Below are 18141 nucleotides of genomic sequence, written 5' to 3'. Positions count from 1 at the left end.
GATATGGGGAAAAGTACATTGTCACAATAGCATTAACTGGTCAGTGTATTATGTTCAAAGATTTGGAGGTCATTATAACTGCCCACAAAATAACACATGGAACATCAAAATGATTGCGTTTTGACAATGTTACTGGATGCATTATATGTTTCTACCTCTTGCCATATGAGGATGTTATGATGAGACGAGGTATAACGTTGCATAGGCTTACTGGCCTCCAAATCTTAGAACATGGCACATTCACCAGTCAACATTACTCTGATACTGTACTCCTCCTTGATGTGCATCTTTTCAGGGGTGCATCTGGCCTTGACTACGTTTATATAGGTGAGAATGTGTGAGCGCATCAGCGAGCGCAGGTGGCTGTCAGTCGAGGAGTATCGCTCATGCGGTGATCTGTTGTTGAATGAGTAGTTGTGCGAGGTCTGGCACATGCTGCTTGGTGCATATCTAGCGGCCTGCAGTGGCACTATGGGACCTGCCATATTACGCAACATTATCGGACCGCAGACAGTGGGCCTACCTCCACTTCCTTGCAGCACCACCCACCCATTTACTATAGGCAGCCTCTTCAGTATGCTACCCCTCAGCGCCTCAGAGGGGTCTGCAGATGTTCAATAATTGGCCACCATTCAATGGAAGTCGGCAAACCATAGTTACATCAGCAGCCATTCACGGGGTGTGCTGCAGTGGGTGTCTAACATGGACAATAGATTTGTTTTCCAAGGTTATCGGGCACCACGTGGGGTCTGTAGATATTCAGTGGCTGGCCAGTGGTTTAAAGCAATTGGCCGATGATTGTAATGTGAGCTACCATGCCCGAGGCGCATGAGGGTAGATATCTACCATGGACATTAGATTCAATCTCCTCCCAGAGCTCTACCCTAACGAACAACAACATGTATTTCGAGGGATACAGCTGATGTCGGAAGTGCCAGGCGATCTGTTTGTCCCAGAAGAAACAAAGGATGTTTTTTTAAAGCTAACAGCTGCATCCACTTTTTCAGCAACATGCAGTCGATTGCCAGAAAACAAAGGATGTTTTCGAAAGTTCTATCTATCTGTCTGTTCCTGCTCCAAGCCTGCTTGAGTCTGCTTGAACAAAAAGGAGTGTTATAACTTGCTGGTATGGAATTCTGAGTTTCTATTAGTCCTCTGCAAAATAGAGGGTGGAGTTGTGCTGGTCCGTGACTGGCAGTACCCAAGATCGATTGACAACGACAAGGGATCGTACTGTACCAACGTCTCTGTGCCGTTACTGCAGAGTATCCTTAGGCCACCAGTCGACCACCACACCTTTAATTAGGTACAGTTTCTTATTTTTAAATTGATGTTAAGACTACAGATCGCTATCTAATTGCAGAGGATTCCAGTTGGAGAGGAGCCTCTGATGACGACAAGAATCTAGCCCGCGCCGCAATCACATTGGCAATGAACTAATCGGACACGAAATCAGCCTTAGTACAATTAATATTGCAGCCACCTCAACCCCTGACCATGCAAACAGCCTGTCTGCCAAATAATGGGACCAAGACCCTGCCTAGACACGACGCCGAAATCGTACCGAGCCACGACAGAACTGCGAATAATCACTTAACAATATTCACATGCCAATGATTACTGAAGTTAAGCATTAGTGAATAAATGGGCCTATTTAATGAACCACTCTCGTTGTCTACGATACTGATCTCGTCAGAGCAACAAATTACTTTAATTTCAGTACCTGATTATCTTGCGTGATGATAAATGCGACATCCAACTAGCAATTGTTATCTTTCGCAACGAGCTTTTCACAATGCAGTACGTACTCTGACATAAACTCGGAACTATTTTATTACTTGTACTACAATACCAATCTGTCTACCATCTTGAAATGATTATTCTGTTTATGGACACTTCCATCACTACTGTTAGGAATTAAAACATTTTTAATTCTCCCTTAAATATTTTTCCAACTCGACGTAGCGATAATATGTAAGTGATGAGACTTCGCATGCGTCACAGAATAACGAATCTTTGCTAATAGCAAAATCTTTGGCCTTTCCGTAAATAATTCAATTACTTCAATTAAACTTATTCATCGTTTAGAAAACTTTTCCCTTAGTTGAAATCTTTTCTTTAATTTTGAGAAGGTCTACTTTCAGTAGCTTATTTATGATTTCATTCGTTCAAGAACCTTTTACCAAACACCACATTATACGTGATATCGACTCCACTGTGTCAGCCGGGGTGGCCGAGCGGTTCTAGGCGCTACAGTCTGGAACCGCGCGACCACTACGATCGCAGGTTCGAATCCTGCCTCGGGCATGGATGTGTGTGCTGTCCTTAGGTTAGTTAGGTTTAAGTAGTTCTAGGGGACTGATGACCTCAGTAGTCAAGTCCCATAGTGCTCAGAGCCATTTGAACCATTTGACTCCACTGTATCAATATCTCTAAATTACACTCTTTTATACTTCCGAAAATGATATAGATATATTCACACTAGATACCAGTTGAATAGACTGGGAAGTTTCCTTTAACCCCAATAAAATTGGATTTATTTTCCTTCTAGGTATCTCAATACACGTTGGTTATCACCAGTGAACGACTGCCAGCAAATATATTATCAGTCCCCACAATACGGAAACAAGTAATAAAAAAAAATAAAACAAAAATCCTAAATGTCACCGCCACTTTTCAACTAACCTTAAGTTACAATTTAAAAGCAAATCTTGACCTCTTCAGGCGTTGACCACACGCGACCCGCTAAGTTCCCTACCATTTAAATCGGCCACTCGTCACCTTGATGAATCAAGTGTTGGTTTAGCTACATGTAGCTCGTTAAATGATTCCTTCAATTTACTATCGCTTGTCTACTCAGTGATACGTGCACATCATCACCGTATAGTGAAACAGTTCGTCGTTCTATGAGCCAATTCGCTGTCAGCAGCAAGCTAGTGGTCTTGAAAATACAACTACCAACACGTGTTCGAGGCTTTCCCTTCTCGATACACACACGCACAATAACCAAACCACCTCAATAAAAACGACAAGCAACCCAATTACCTCTGGGCGCGTCGCGAGCACTCAACATACAATGCAGACGGGATATCGGTCACACCGATTCCACAAAACTCAGCACCTAACAAAGCAATCTCTCAATTAAATCACGCTCACGCGGGACTCACCCCAGCAAATTTTACGAACGAAACTGTTCCCACAACTATAATCAACAAAATTCCGTGCACTCTCCCAAGACTTAGGTGTCAACTGAGTAGCCTCACTTCACCACGCAGTGAAACGCTGTAAGATCAGACCTGATATACACCACTACCACCTCTTGGTCGGTGAGAGGTCTATCCGGGAACTAACCAACCCTTTTCGTTGTACAATAGGAACCATCTAAAACGAACAAACACGCAACGCCACGCCAACTTTTAACAATTAATGTAATAATCATCGATGCTGTCGATTCTTCGCAATAGCGGCCGGCTGCTGCGCGTCGCTCAGCCATCATCTCTGGACGCAGCGAGGGCGATATTCCGTAGACGCTCTCATATCATCTAGAGCACAGTTTTATTTTGGTTTTACCACATCATACACGTATATTATCGTGACCACCAGGTGTCATCATTGATTTATCACGCAGGACGCTCAGCACCAGTAAGGGCGAACGTACCCCGTGCGTTTTGACACAGCACAGAGTCTGAAGGTATATAAAGTCCAACCCTCCCACCCCCCCGCCCCGCCCCTCCCCACAACCATCATCAGTCCTTGACATTGCCTAGTTGTGTCAATGAGATTCTTGCAATATGAAATGGCTAGCCAGTAGCAATTCCAGCGGCACTGGTGACGGGAAACGGCCTAATTTGGGGCAATTGCCATTTAAGTGTTTATAAATAAATTATAAGTTCAAATTGTGACAGTTATAAAATTTCACAGCAAAGTATTCAAATTCTCCGAAATTGCGATATAATTTCGTAACAAGTGATTATCAAATTTCTTTTTTTTTCTTGCTATAGCAGCATTCATTCCGAAAATGCTGGCCAACTTAATGTAAGCGGGAAGCTGAAAGTCGACAGCAGCAGCAAGCCAAAGAGGTTATGCTACGATCGTGTAAGTGATTCTCAAAATTCTGTTTGTGATAGTTTACATGTTCAGAAAGCAGCTCTTTATGTGTTAAATTGTTTTATAAAATTTGTGATCTCGCTGTTGCAGCATTGAAGCGGCACGTGACCGACCTTGAGCGACTTCTGGAGGCCAAAACGCAGCAAGAACGTAAGTACATTTGTAATATATTGCTGTTAGGCATTTTTGTCATTGTATACAATTGTGTGAAACACATATTCTTCATTGTTGTGGATGTTGCTATGGAGGAAGAGGTGGAGGAGAATCTAGCAGGGGTATGCAATGAGGATGAAGGAGTCATCACTTCCATTTGGTCTGAACTTTTTATTTTTTTTTTCGTAGTTATGTATAATCAGTATTCCGCTGTAGTAAATTAAGTATCAATCGTTTGTGTTGTTGTTTCGTACAATCAATATCCTGTTGTAGAGGACATCCATGAGATGGACCGATGGCTCCACAACAACAAATTAGGAGTGGATCAAATACCCGAGTGGTTGCATGAAATGGCAGAAGCTGAGGACGCTGAAAGGTAATGCCACCTCACCCTTTTGGACGAAGAGGAGGAAAATACTTGATTGGGTGGAACAACTAGCAGAAAGGTGGACTGTTCAACCTCACTGGCAGTGAAAGGTATGTGCGCCTCAGCGCATACCACTCACCCCAGAAGGCGCCTCCTCCCCAACGCCATCATCCATCAGGTGGACACAGTCATGGTCTTCACCTAGACATAGTTTTATTGGTACCGTTAGCGACAAGGAACCCATGGCTAGCGGTAGTGCTCTCTCCCACCCTGGTAGTGAAGGACATGCGGCATGACCCCTCTAGAATGTTCAGTCGTTTCCAGGGTCTGCGAGGGGCGTATGTCATTCACTAGAATTAAGAATCCAGCTTGGGGTTCACGACCCAGTCAGGTTTCTAGATGCATGCCTCCAGGTGCCGGAGATTGCGTTCTATTCTGCTGCAAATTGACTCACCCTCCCGGACAGCAAGGTGCTGCTGAGGAGAAAAGCCTGCAGTACATCTGGGGTGATAATAACGTTATACTTCGGAGTACATCAATCGCCAAGTGGTATCGTGAATTCACCTTGGGTGCTATACTCGCCTGGTCTTCCGAAATGGAAGTAAGAGGATCAGCTAAAGCACTCAGCCAGATACCACACCTCTACATCCATATGCCTGTGAGGCGTTAAAAGGAGGGTCCAGTTATATCAAACTCCTTGTGGATATCAAGAACAAGCAGGCTTAAATTAAAAATGAAAAGAATAATACTTGTTTTGCATGGTCAATCCAGGCTTGTGAGAGAAATTACAGTTTTAGTTGAGGAACTGGCTGATTTCGGCTGGTAGAAAAATCAGGTCAGTGTACTGTCTGTTGAGAAACATATTTCGTTCTCCAAACGAATGAGATAGGTCGGATGATTGTACCTAGCTCCATCCCTAAGCTGAGGCACTGCTGGAGATTACGATGATGAATTATGTACCTCTGTCTACCTGCTTAGCTGAGTGGTAACGTGTTTGCCTGGCATGCTGTGGGCCCGGGTTCTGTTTGACCCAATGCCCAGGCGTATCAAGGCCGTTATTACGGCCAGAGGTGGTTGTTTTGGATACTGATTTCTCAGGATCTATGCACCCAAATTGCATGAAAATGTAATCACATGTCAGTTCTAATATAATATATGTGTCCAATGAATACCCGTTTATCATCTGCTTTTCTTCTTGGTGTAGCAGTTTTAATCGCCAGTAGTGTATTAAAAATTGTTATTCGTTAGCATACATCTTGATTGATATTTCACAAATCCCTACCCTTACAAATGTATATAAAGACAAGATGTACAAGGTATTAGTATGAAGCATGAGAGAGGTGACATTTAAGATGGAGGAAAACAAGAAAGTATGTAATGATTGCATGGGATTTCGCCTATCGTACTGCACATATAGGTATCTGAGAAAAGTGTCACGTGATCGTGTCCGCTTCCAAAGAAATATTGCAAACAGATCTAAAATTATATCACCTGTGCTTGAACAAAGCCACAGACGTAGAATTTGGACACATATACATACTATCTAAGTGGGAACTTGGTAGTAAGAAAGAAAAACACAGAGAGTGAGGTAAAAAATTCAATTATTTTCATTAATCCAACTTAAAAGTAATTTAACACTTTCACAAGGAAACACAACACTATTTTCAAACATCTTCTTGAGCTGATGAATAGGAAGCAGGTCACCTGTAGAATTCCAGGTCTTGCAAAGATACAGTCTTGAAGATTCGCTGAATCCATGTGACCTATCTTCTCCTCGCCTTTGACGTAGATGATCGAATATTCGGTGTGACGTCATCATATCTCTTAGGTATGCCAGGATCGTCCCAGTGAAGTCCATGAAAGAAACGTGTTAGCCACTTCGCACTCGCCCGTGTTTTAGCACACTCCACATCCCTAAAATACCTTAGTAATGCAATGCTTGCTGAGAATGTCCCTATTATACTAGCATCTTCTGTGTATATTATGAATGCAACAACTTTAAATATGAATTTTCTGCACTCATTATAGAAAAGTTGAATGTCAGCAAAGACGTTCACACTCCAAGTTGTCAATGTGAAACGCTCTGGGTATGACACGGCAACGGCCTTGCCGCAGTGGCTACACCGGTTCCCGTGAGATCACCGAAGTTAAGCTCTGTCGGGCGTGGTCGGCACTTGGATGGGTGACCATCCAGGCCGCTATGCGCTGTTGCCATTTTTCGGGGTGCACTCAGCCTCATGATGCCAATTGAGGAGCTACTCGACAGAATAGTAGCGGCTTCGGTCAAGAATACCATCATAACGACCGGGAGAGCGGTGTGCTGACCCCACGCCCCTCCTATCCGCATACTCCCTGAGGATGACACGGCGGTCGGATGGTCCCGGTAGGCCACTCGTGGCCTGAAGACGGAGTGCTGGGTATGACACAGCACTTCGTCATTTATGCAGCACGCTACACAACACTAGTAAGTGGGTAGAACTAGACCATACAGTGCAATGAGTTCTGGGGAAATTGATGAGGTCTCAAATTTGATTTGCACATCTATTGGTCCTCTATTAATTATCTCATTCTGCTTAGAAGAGTCTGTTACGCTGATTTGCGCCAACTCTTTGAATTTCCGTTTCTTCAGCACCTTCATAGTAAGAAGTCCAGAACTTTGCATTCATGTCGAATGTTGCACTGTATACATTCTGCTCCCACTGTAGTAGTAAAATGTCATACAGACAGAATTCTGAATTCAAGTAGTCTCTGGCATTAGTTAAATTACAGTTGGGAAATATGGTGGAATCATTTGCTAAATTCGTCCTTCTGTGAATTTCGCAGTTTCCAGCTGCACCGAGGTTTTAATAGACCATATTTGTCGTCTCGCTGCTGGCAGGACTGGATACTCAAAAACCTTCCATGAGCGGAAAGTAAATGACGTACCTGTATAAGAACTTTTAAAAGTTTCAAACACTCCTCGTCTGCCACAGTGATGTGCGGCATTTTCAATACAATTCTATTGACGATGGTCCGATTCTCCTCTTGACCCCCTTCAAAGTATGAGCTGCCACCCGTTGCACTGTATTCCAGAATAAGTTCCTGTTTAGCATTCATAACAATTCGCTGCATGACCTCAAAGTACCCCACAAGCATTTTTAGACGTATGTATGCAGTAAATCGTCGGAACTCGCCTCCTGTTCTGCCCACAGGCTCGTCTATGAAACATCCTGTATTTTCTAAACCATTCAAATACGAGGACGGTGATGAGACACATGTTTTAAGGGTTGATGCTATGCCGACATCATATGTACGATCAATCTCTACTCCGTTAAGCTTATGTCGTCCTTTCTGGCACAGGAATGCGAAAGCATTACTCGTAAACTTTGATGCCACTGTATGACTGCCATCCTTTTTCTTAAATGATCCATCCATATATATGAAACTCTAGCATGGAAGAGTTAAAGCGTCTTGGTGCTAGATGACAATCCTAATTTCATCGTTCTTGTTAAATTTCATCGTTCTTGTTAAATTTCATCGTTCTTGTTAAATTTCATCGTTCTTGTTAAATTTCATCGTTCTTGTTAAATTTCGTTGAAGCATAAGGTTTATGTGAGAAGTATTCCTAGTGTATGATTCGCTCATCATATTCAACTGGGTGTGATATATTGAGCGAACACGTCATTGCGAGGTTTCAAACCGACTGACTTGAGAAACGTGTAGTTCGCACGTTATCACCTCACGGTTCTTCTGCGAAGTGCTGTGCAGTGCGCTGTGTCAGCTGGTTTTATACCTTTCGCCCATCCTGTCTTAAATGAAACCGCACAACGATTTCCTTACCATGAAAGTCCGCAAGTTGGTGTTCTGGTCCACAATACGCAGCTTGAGGCAGTCCAATGTCTGAACTGTCACTGGAAGATACATAGCGTCGGTAGGCATCTCAAAAATCTTATTCTCTCCTCCAACTGATGGGAAAAATCTATAAATTCGATGAATCAGTGTATCGTTAAGCTATCAGTTCGTTGCAATCTTACACTCAATACGGATTGTACTGACAGGGAGAATAACCAGTGTCTGATCAGATTTGTAAAATTTACTGGTATCCGTCTTCAAAACATGTCCCTTTGTGAAATCCAGTAGTGGCCGTAGTGAACCTTTCTGCATTCACCGTTCGGGTTCGATTCCCGGCTCGGTTGGAGATTTTCTCCGCTCAGGGACTGGCTGCTGTGTTGTCTTCATCATCATTTCATCCCCATCCGCCGCGCAGGTCGCCCAATGTGGCGTCGAATGTAGTAAGACCTGCACCAAGGAGGCCGGACCTGCCCCGCAAGAGGCCTCCCGGCCAATGACGCCAAACGCTCATTTCCATTTTTTCCATTTCAGATTTATGTGTACTGATGTTTGCACGGAGCTCAATCCCCTTTTCCAGAGGGTTTTAAAGCTTCGTTTAAGTCATCAGTATCGTATGCACCAGGTTCAACTTCCACAATTTCGTTTTTAACATTAATTTCAGATGCAGTTTATTGGTAGCCTCCGTGATATTTGGGATGGCGTTGTATGTCTCCAGTCCAATCAGCGCGATGCTTCAATCTCCAACGCTTAAATCAGTTGGTGGGAAATTCCCGTCCTTAAATATCATCCGTAAACGTCAGGAGGAACGTGATGCATAGGCGACCACGGAGGAATGTATGAAAGTCTTAGTAGCGTCGCAAATTGCCTGTCAAGTATAATTCTTCTGGAGTTTTCAGGTCGCCGAATGAGTCGACATAGTAGATGTTATTTTTATTTATTTTTTTAACATATGCTACCCAGTGAGTTCCAGTTTCATAATTCCGCGTTCTCCTGATTTCCACAAACTCTTCGGTAATGTATTCTACAAACATACACCTCAGAATGGTGAATTTCGTCTTAACAAACCTAAGCAGATCTGTATTTGTAAGTGCCCTGTATAGCACGACTGCTAGGGGGCTTTGATTTGTTTATGAAGAGACTTGGTCCGTCCTTGTATGGTTTCAATTATAGTGCTTTTCTGATGGTCGCTGCCTCTATTATGTGGTTATGTCTTCGTGCCTCCTGCAGTTGCTCCTGAGAGTTTTGAGCACCCTTGACTGTCCTGGTAATAGACGCAGCACCCCCGCCCAGTGAGCCCACTGCCGAGAGACCGCCTAGGGCAGGAATGAGGAAGCTAACTCCACCCGACATCTTGGATGTTGGTAGAACCCTGGGTGGTTTAATCGACCTTCTTTTTATCGCTCCTTTCTGATTCAGGGCGCTTTTAGCTGCGTACATCGCTGTCAGAATTTAGTTTTACATGCACACTTTAGCTGTCTTCTTCCTTAGCTGAACTTCTTCATATCTAAGTCCAACTTAACTTTACCGCGCATGGTTTCTTCACCTGCAAATTCTGCAACGCGTCTACCTATACGAACTTCCCTTCTCGCATAGCTTTATCAGCTAAAATTCTATCTGCAGTGTGACGATCTTTATTTTCTGCGTAAGCGATGTCGTGTTCCATACACACTTCGTAGAGTAGACTTATCCCTTCATCACTGCGTGCCAGTCTTAGTTTGCTGCGAAGCGAGGTCTTGTTCCATGCACGCTTCGCCGAGTAGACTTATCCCTTTATCACCCGTTGCCAATTATTTATGAAGTTATGTTCCAGGTCCGCAGAAGTTATATCCAGGAATGTGTAAGTCGACTGGTAGTTTGTCGAGAACACCGCCTCCTCCTTTAATGCGTCTCTTATTACGCATATTATAGTACTGAAGTGGTTGTGATCTGCGCACCCTATTATGTAGCAAGTCACCAACATCGATCCAGCTGTTTTTTGATGCAGGAAAACTAACCCATTTAACTAACGCTTCGATCTCTCGACGCCATATGACACTCTCCACGAGACACACTTCTGGTTCCGAACTCTCCTGTAACTCTTCTGTGTAAAAGCATCCTGTAATTTCAGTACCACTGCTGTCCTTTAAGAAGGAGATTCTAGGATTCGTTCTCTGCACTTTTGAAATTGTGAATATCTCGGTTTACCAGTCTGGCATGTATGAATTCTGAAATACTGTTTGTGTTTTGTAATGCGTACTAAATCACTTGCATTCAACTGCTGTTTGTGAGGATCTACAATTTTAATGCAACTGTATAATGTTTCTAGACGTCTGTTGTCATGAACATCGATTGACCTCATTTTTATTGTGCGAAGTCTGGTTTGATTATGCTCTGCAATTATTTGCGGGAGGAAGTCGGCCCATTTGAGTAAGCCACGGAGATTGAATCGCATCGACATTTGGGCTTTCACTGTTCTGTTCAGACATTCCACGATACTCGCCTTCAGGTGAGTGAACGTCGAGTAGTGATGTATTCCACACCGCTCCATCACAGTCTTGAAATATCCATTGTAAAATTCGCCGCCTTGATCTGTTTGAAAGTTGTCTGGGCTTCGATTCTTTCCTGTCTGCAGCAATCGCTCAAATACATGCGCGACATCCTTCCCTCTTCGCTTTCACTGGTAATGGCCAGGCAAATTTTGAATAAGAATCAATGACGATTAAAATATATTTGAATCTGTTATTTATACGTGAGTATTTTCTCATGTAGACAAGATACGCCTGCCACAGGTCGCCCAAACCTTTATTCATAACATTTCTACGATGGTACGTTTTGCATGTTGGTTTGTGCAGTTCTCGAACTACAGTCTCCATACTTATTCGATGATACCTCTCACTTTAAGCTCAGAAATTACTGAAACAACTTGGTTCAAATGAGCTGTATAACCAGAGGCAACTGTAGCCAATATATCAGCTTGTTGACGTCATCGTAATATATATACTGCGGGAGTCGATTGCTCACTGTTTTGTGCTAAATGTCAGTACCATCACCACTGCAACTTTTTTCACCATCCAATAAAGGTTTTATAATGGATTTGTGTTACACAGTGCTTTGGCTTTTCACATTCTTGTCCAGGTCAGTCAAATGCAATATTTCACGATACATTACCAGATCTCTAGGGAAATGATTCACAGTTTTTGTGGGTCGTAGAAAAATAAGGTTCATCAGACCAGGTGTTCTCTGAAACTGTCTATCTCCGATCTGTATTGTGTTCTCAATTAAACTCACAGGGTGTGTGCCCAGCATGTGTGGTTTTACTCTGCTGACACCAAATACTTTGCCTATCCTAGCATCACTGTGACGCTTAATGAAATCGGTAAGGGCATTGTTGTGATTGCACAATTCTGCTAAGAGTTAACTGAGAAATTCTGTAACTGGCTTAAGAGTTTTGCTTAGTGTTTGCTCCCACTTCAAATGCCCTAATCTCAGCAGCCGTAATTTCTCTCAAACGGCCTTCCGTGCCTCAATTACTTTAAGCTTGGTTGACATATCATGGTATACTAATAGGACTTCTGTGCAGCATTAGGTTTTATTTACCCACTCTTCTTCTTCTTATGCTGCTCTCCCTTGTTAATAACAGCTATTTTCACTTCAGTTATGTCACTTACTCTCTTTTCATTTGCATTAACCCATTCACACAATGTTCCCTTCTCAATAACAGCTATTTCCCCTTCAGTTAAGCTGTTTACTTTCTTTTCGATTGCATTAACCCGATCACTCATTGTATTGCTCAGTCTCAGAAGGATATGAGAATATGTTTCTAGTTTCTTGCATATGCCTCCAACTATACATTCGAGAGTTTGTGTTTTCGCGCCCATGTGCAAGCAAATGTTTTGTTTACACACACCCAGCCAGTCAGACTGAGCTCCCACCATGCATGTGAATTTAACTGTGGTGATGCATACTTGTATACTGATGTACTCGCCTCTTTCCAAGGCTACATTTACAGGAACTCCTGGAAGTTCTCTCTACAAGGTGAGTCATAAATGAGGAAAAATATATCGTGCAAAATTGTTACACACTGAGATACACACATAGATTCGTTTTCCGCATGTTCCTATGTCAATAAATGACAATGCAATTGAAAGGTAAAAATCTGGAAATATGAAGTGGACTTTCGGGTGTTAACGACATTGGTCAAGGGGACAGATCGGCAACAGGGCACAACATGGAAGTATTGTAGGTAGTCTAGCCGCTCACGAGAAGGCGAGGCATGCGGCGTCAAGAGACGGTCTGCGTGACTCTGCGAGGAATGACAGCGCCCACATCTATCTCGTACCTGTTACGCTGGCCGGTATTATGTATCGTGGCTAGTTGGAATAGGGAAAGGTACGCAAGGGGGGCTGCACTACTGTACATGCATGTTTTATAATTTGGTTTTTATGTCCCAGACTTAGTTTTAAGAAACGAGTACAAAGATGCAGAATACAAAATAAAACTACACAGGTATGTGGCAATTAATACAAAAGAATACAATACAGCTGTACCAATCGTAACTAACGTAGAAACACATAACCAGAAGCTGCAGTGACGCTTTATAAGTGCTGTTCGAAATGACGGCCACGATGTTTGTGGCAAAGTTGAACTCTTCGCAGGAATGATTGCTGAACACGATCCAACATGACTGTATCTCTTTGCGTAATATCACAGGCGTGTTGTATTCTGCGTTGAAGGGTGTTGACATCAGCAACCTCTCCTTCATAAATCACAGATTTCAGATGGGCCCACAAAAAGAAATCCAGTGGATTCAGATCTGGCGATCTTGCTGGCCATGCTAACAGGGCCTCCACGATCGATCCATTATGATAGGAAGGCATAGTCCAGGTGGCGTCGCACTGTTCCGCTGAAGTGAGCGGGGACACCATGATGCAGATTCATACGAGAGGCCAAACTAACGTCTTCCAACAATTCCGGCAATGTAGCACCCAGGAAACGCTGATACCGCTCTCCTGTAAGCCTTTGTGGTAGCACATGTGGCCCTATGAGATGGTGATCAATAACACCACACCAGATATTGACACCGCATCGTTGTTGGTACCCTCGTATCACTGTGCTGTGTGGGGTTTTCTTCCGCCCACTCGTGCATTGGTGAAATAGGCTTAGTCGATGAACAGTATTGTTCGTGAAAAATGCTGGTCGTGGGTCTGACGCCGTAAGATAAAGTTACAGAAGTCCAGCCTCCTCTGGTAGTCTTCCGGCAATAATTTCTGTACCTTCTGTAACCAAAAGGGACGGTAATGATTTCAATGGAGTACTCGCGTAACAGTAGATAGTACATTCCGACCGCAGTGGCGAGAGACCTGGTGCTTATTGTTCGGTCCTCCGCAACAGTTTGTAACACTTTTTCTTCGTCATCCGCCCTGTACGTCGACGGTCGGCCACGACCTCTAAGTCCTGGAGGTGCTACACATGCACCATACTCCCTCAAGCGCCTTTCCACAGAGTAAAACGTTTTTGCGGATGGAAGGCGCCGGCTAAGAAACCTCTCTTGATACAGTTGCCTTGCAACGTAAGCTCTTCCATCTGCAAGCCCGTAGGTGAGGTGGATGTCGGCGTATTCCTCGTTTGTGAAACTTTCTATGGTACTTAGCAGTAACACTGTGACACTACCGTTAGCAGCTGTCGATACGGCGAGTATCGGGCAAGTGAGCAGAGGTGTTGTAAACACGTCATGCACGCCGCGGTTTTAAAAAAAATGGCTCTGATCACTATGGGACGTAACATCTATGGTCATCAGTCCCGTAGAACTTAGAACTACTTAAACCTAATTAACCTAAGGACATCACACAACACCCAGTCATCACGAGGCAGAGAAAATCCCTGACCCCGGTGGGAACCGAACCCGGGCGTGGGAAGCGAGAACGCTACCGCACGGCCACGAGCTGCGGATGCCGCGGTTTTACTTCCGCCGTTGACCACTCTTTCCGCTTACAGGACACACATTCCCTGACATGGGACTGTACACTCCGTTACCACTGGCAACGTGTGATTCACAAGTTCTGATACAATTTCACCTACATTACGATGGGATTTGTTCTTTCTCGTATCTTTCAAACGCTGGCAGGTACACATCAGCTCATTGGTGTGTCATGTGTTGTATCTATGGGTGAATGACATGTCGTGATCGTGAGGCTCTTCGGTATCTCGTTCAATGGTTAACAGGTGTTTTTGTTTTACGTACACAGTACACCGAGGAGAACGAAATTAACAACGGTGCGTCACGTGTTACGCATAGCAGCATGCGGTCCTCGACATATTTTTCCTCATTTATGACTCACCCTGTATACCTGCCATCATTTAGTTTTATTGTTTTATGAATAACGAGAAACCCATACTGTGAGCGATTCCATCAATTTGCACATATTTTTACAGTATCATTGAATGAAATATTAATTCCTATATAAACCTGGTTAATTTGTTTTAAATTCAGATTATCCTCTTTGAATGCTATAACTAGATTTGCATGGTCCCTTACCAGCTGTTTTTGGTTTCTGGACTATGTCTGACTCAGATAAAGTGCATCACCAGCCATATGGCGACCAAAGCAGAAATATCGTCGAATTTGATTTTGATTTTCCACAGAAACATCGTCACATATGAACACTGTGCTTCACTTTAGTTTTTACGAACGTTGTGTATGTCACGACATCTATGCACTGAAGTACCTCCTATAATAATTGGTATTTGGGCTGAAACAGTATTTTTGAAAATACACATACACGCCCAAAGCGGACTCTATTCGGATCTGTTAGCAACATCAGAACATTTGTCTTCTCACAGCTGGATGGACCTACAGTTACTGCACGTATGCTGTCAGAGAGGAGTACGCCATTCTTCCATCTTCCATCTTCTTGCACATTGTCACAGCTCCAGTCACTTACAACAAAGTCTTGATGCTTCACCCACCCTGCCATGATATCTACTATGTGAGGTACTGGTGTGCAATGAGCTTTTATAGTATTTTCTGCTGTTGCATGTTTGCAGTGAAAATACTATTAGAAATAGCTTCAGTTCATGCAATATAGTGTGAGGTATGGAATAAAACATATGGGGTGCACTGCATCAGTAGGGTCTTTCTTTATCTTAACACCAGTACAAATCAAATGGTTCTTAGCACTATGGGACTTAACTTCTGAGGTCATCAGTCCCCTAGAACTTAGAACTACTTAAACCTAACTAACCTAAGGACGTCTCACACATTCATGCCCGAGGCAGGATTCTAACCTGCGACCGTAGCAGTCGCGTGGTTCCAGACTGTAGCGCCCAGAACTGCTCGGCCACTCCTGCCGGCTAATACCAGTACAGTGCACAGAAAATAAAGCCTTCTTGTAAGCACAGAATTCAGCACATATTTCTCTCGAATTTATTGGCAGTACGTAAGTTTCTCTTGGCACCGTACTGACCCACTGTTCGAAGTCGTTTATGTGCACACTGTACAGAGATACTACGCAATGTCTCTATACACAGCTTTAACAGAAGGCAGTCATCTGTTTAATCTTCCCAACACAATGTGTAGCAGCACCTGTAGACCAAACAAGTTTGTAATGATGGAGTGCTGTAGACAAATGGATGTGTCACCTGATTTCACACGGAGTCCAAAGTCATCATACACTGTTGAAATGGATACAGTTAGAGTAGCACAGTAAACGTCTGGAGGAGGATGTCTCAGATGGTACTCAGCAGTCAACTGGAGCTTGATGTAGGCTTTTGCACGACACACTCCATCGCATTCCACGTCCGTAAACCACACTTTAAGACTTTTAGCTGCATTCTCGATCTTTATCAGAACACGCCAGTCTCTGTCTGTGGATACTTCTCTACCAATATGTAAACACTTCGAGCCACAAGCGGTAAAATTATACATTGAATTGAACAGTAGTGGTGCACAGGATTTAATTTGTATCTTCTCATCCATTACATCCTCACTTTGACCACGCAGTATCACTGGAATATTCTGTGATTTCGCAAATGAGGGGGTCCAGAGCCAACCTGCGTCATGCTGATTAGAACCCCCTGTGCACTTCTGTGAGTCAGGAGCTGGCTGGGTAGTTGTGTGATGTCCTTAGGTTAGTTAGGTTTAAGTAGTTCTAAGTTCTACGGGACTGATGACCATAGATGTTAAGTCCCATAGTGCTCAGAGCCATTTGAACCATTTAGCTGGCTGGGTACCTTCAGGGGAGCCGGAGGTGCCTATGTTGCCCATGTTAAAATCACAAAGTTTGAGGAACATTTATGAATAAACTACCAAATAGAAAAATTTGAATTTTTTTTACATATAGAGTGGTTTAGTATTGCAGTTATGACAGAGGGATTTTGGAGTATCTTTTCTAGTTTCCTTCCAATTATTTTTTTTATTAATGACCCAAATTTTTTTACAAATAATTGCTTTATAATTAAACTGAAATGAAACTACTGAACATATTGCCAAATGGCTGTGTTACAATGTAAGTTTGACCACTAGGAGTGCTGTATAAAAATTTCATCTCTCTAGCTTGAGTGGATTTTGAGAAAATGTTCCTTATATTCGAAATATTCTAATTTACGGGAAATGGCTATCAAAGTTTCTCAATACATTCTTGCACTATAGGATGGATTATCAGGGTCTTCTTCTTCTTCATCCTCCAAAAGCTTCCTCTTCTGTCTTCTTTTCTGGCCTGTTGTTCCATCGTACTTCATACGCCTTTCTCTTCTTTCTGCTCCTCTTATCCTTTCTCTGTCAATATTTCTTAGTGCTCGTACAGTGTTCACCCCAGCTGTAAATCCTAATGCCTTCAGAACTTCACACTTCACACTGTTCTCTTGGTTGTAGGTTGCTATTGCATCATAAATGCCAAAGTGCAGTGTTTTTATGCTTACAAACACCCTTTTAGGAATCACTTTCCAAATCAAATTGTTTACACTCTCATTAGGATTCTGCGTCTTTTCGTGTAGACATTTGTGTAACAATTCTGGCTGTGCTAAGTCATGAAAAATTGGTTTTATTGCATTTATCACAGCTGCTGGCAAACCATGTTTGTAATCATAGTCCTTTTTTGCATTATATTTGCACCAGGAATCTTTTGGGCACAGGCTGCGTTGAGGGTATTCATTGGAAGAGGCAGTATGAAGGAACAATGCCCACACTGCTTTTCGCATGTCACTAACATTACTAGTATTTTGCCTTATAGCATACCTGTAGTCTCTCTGTAGACGTTCAATCACCTCATCAGTAAGCCTGCCTCTCCCTCCTATTGTCTTTCCATCACTGAGCTTACTCGAACCCAAAGTTTGTTTGAGCCTTCGAAGCCATGCACCCATACGCTTTTGCACATGCCCAATGCATTCCAACTTTTCAACTACAAATTCATTTTCATATGTTTTCAATTCCTCTATAGTCTTGAAACCTTTGGAGTCACCATCCCCAATGTAGTATTTGTACCTAACGTTGTATCTGGGAACTGAACGTTTAAAAATTTGTTTCACTCCATCCACTTCCATTGCTCCACTTGATCCACTAAAATTTTCCTCACAGGTTCCACTGTGCTCTCCTTTGATTTTATTTTTGCACCTACAATGTTTTGATAATATTGCAACATCTATCACTTTTGCACTATCACCACAAGTAGCAGTTACAACCCCATTCAGGGATTTATGACCCCTCTTTT

General features: G+C 43.0%; 1 pseudogene; it reads left to right on the top strand.

Annotated features, from left to right (window-relative positions):
* Positions 1 to 6723: 6723 nt before the first annotated feature.
* Positions 6724 to 6841, top strand: LOC124712861 (annotated as a pseudogene).
* The last annotated feature ends 11300 nt before the right edge of the window (positions 6842 to 18141 follow it).

The sequence above is a fragment of the Schistocerca piceifrons genome, chromosome 8, assembly GCF_021461385.2.
Source record: "Schistocerca piceifrons isolate TAMUIC-IGC-003096 chromosome 8, iqSchPice1.1, whole genome shotgun sequence".
Lineage (NCBI taxonomy): Eukaryota > Metazoa > Arthropoda > Insecta > Orthoptera > Acrididae > Schistocerca > Schistocerca piceifrons.
The sequence above is the reverse complement of the archived record's forward strand: the minus strand, read 5'-3'. Positions and strand labels throughout refer to the sequence as shown.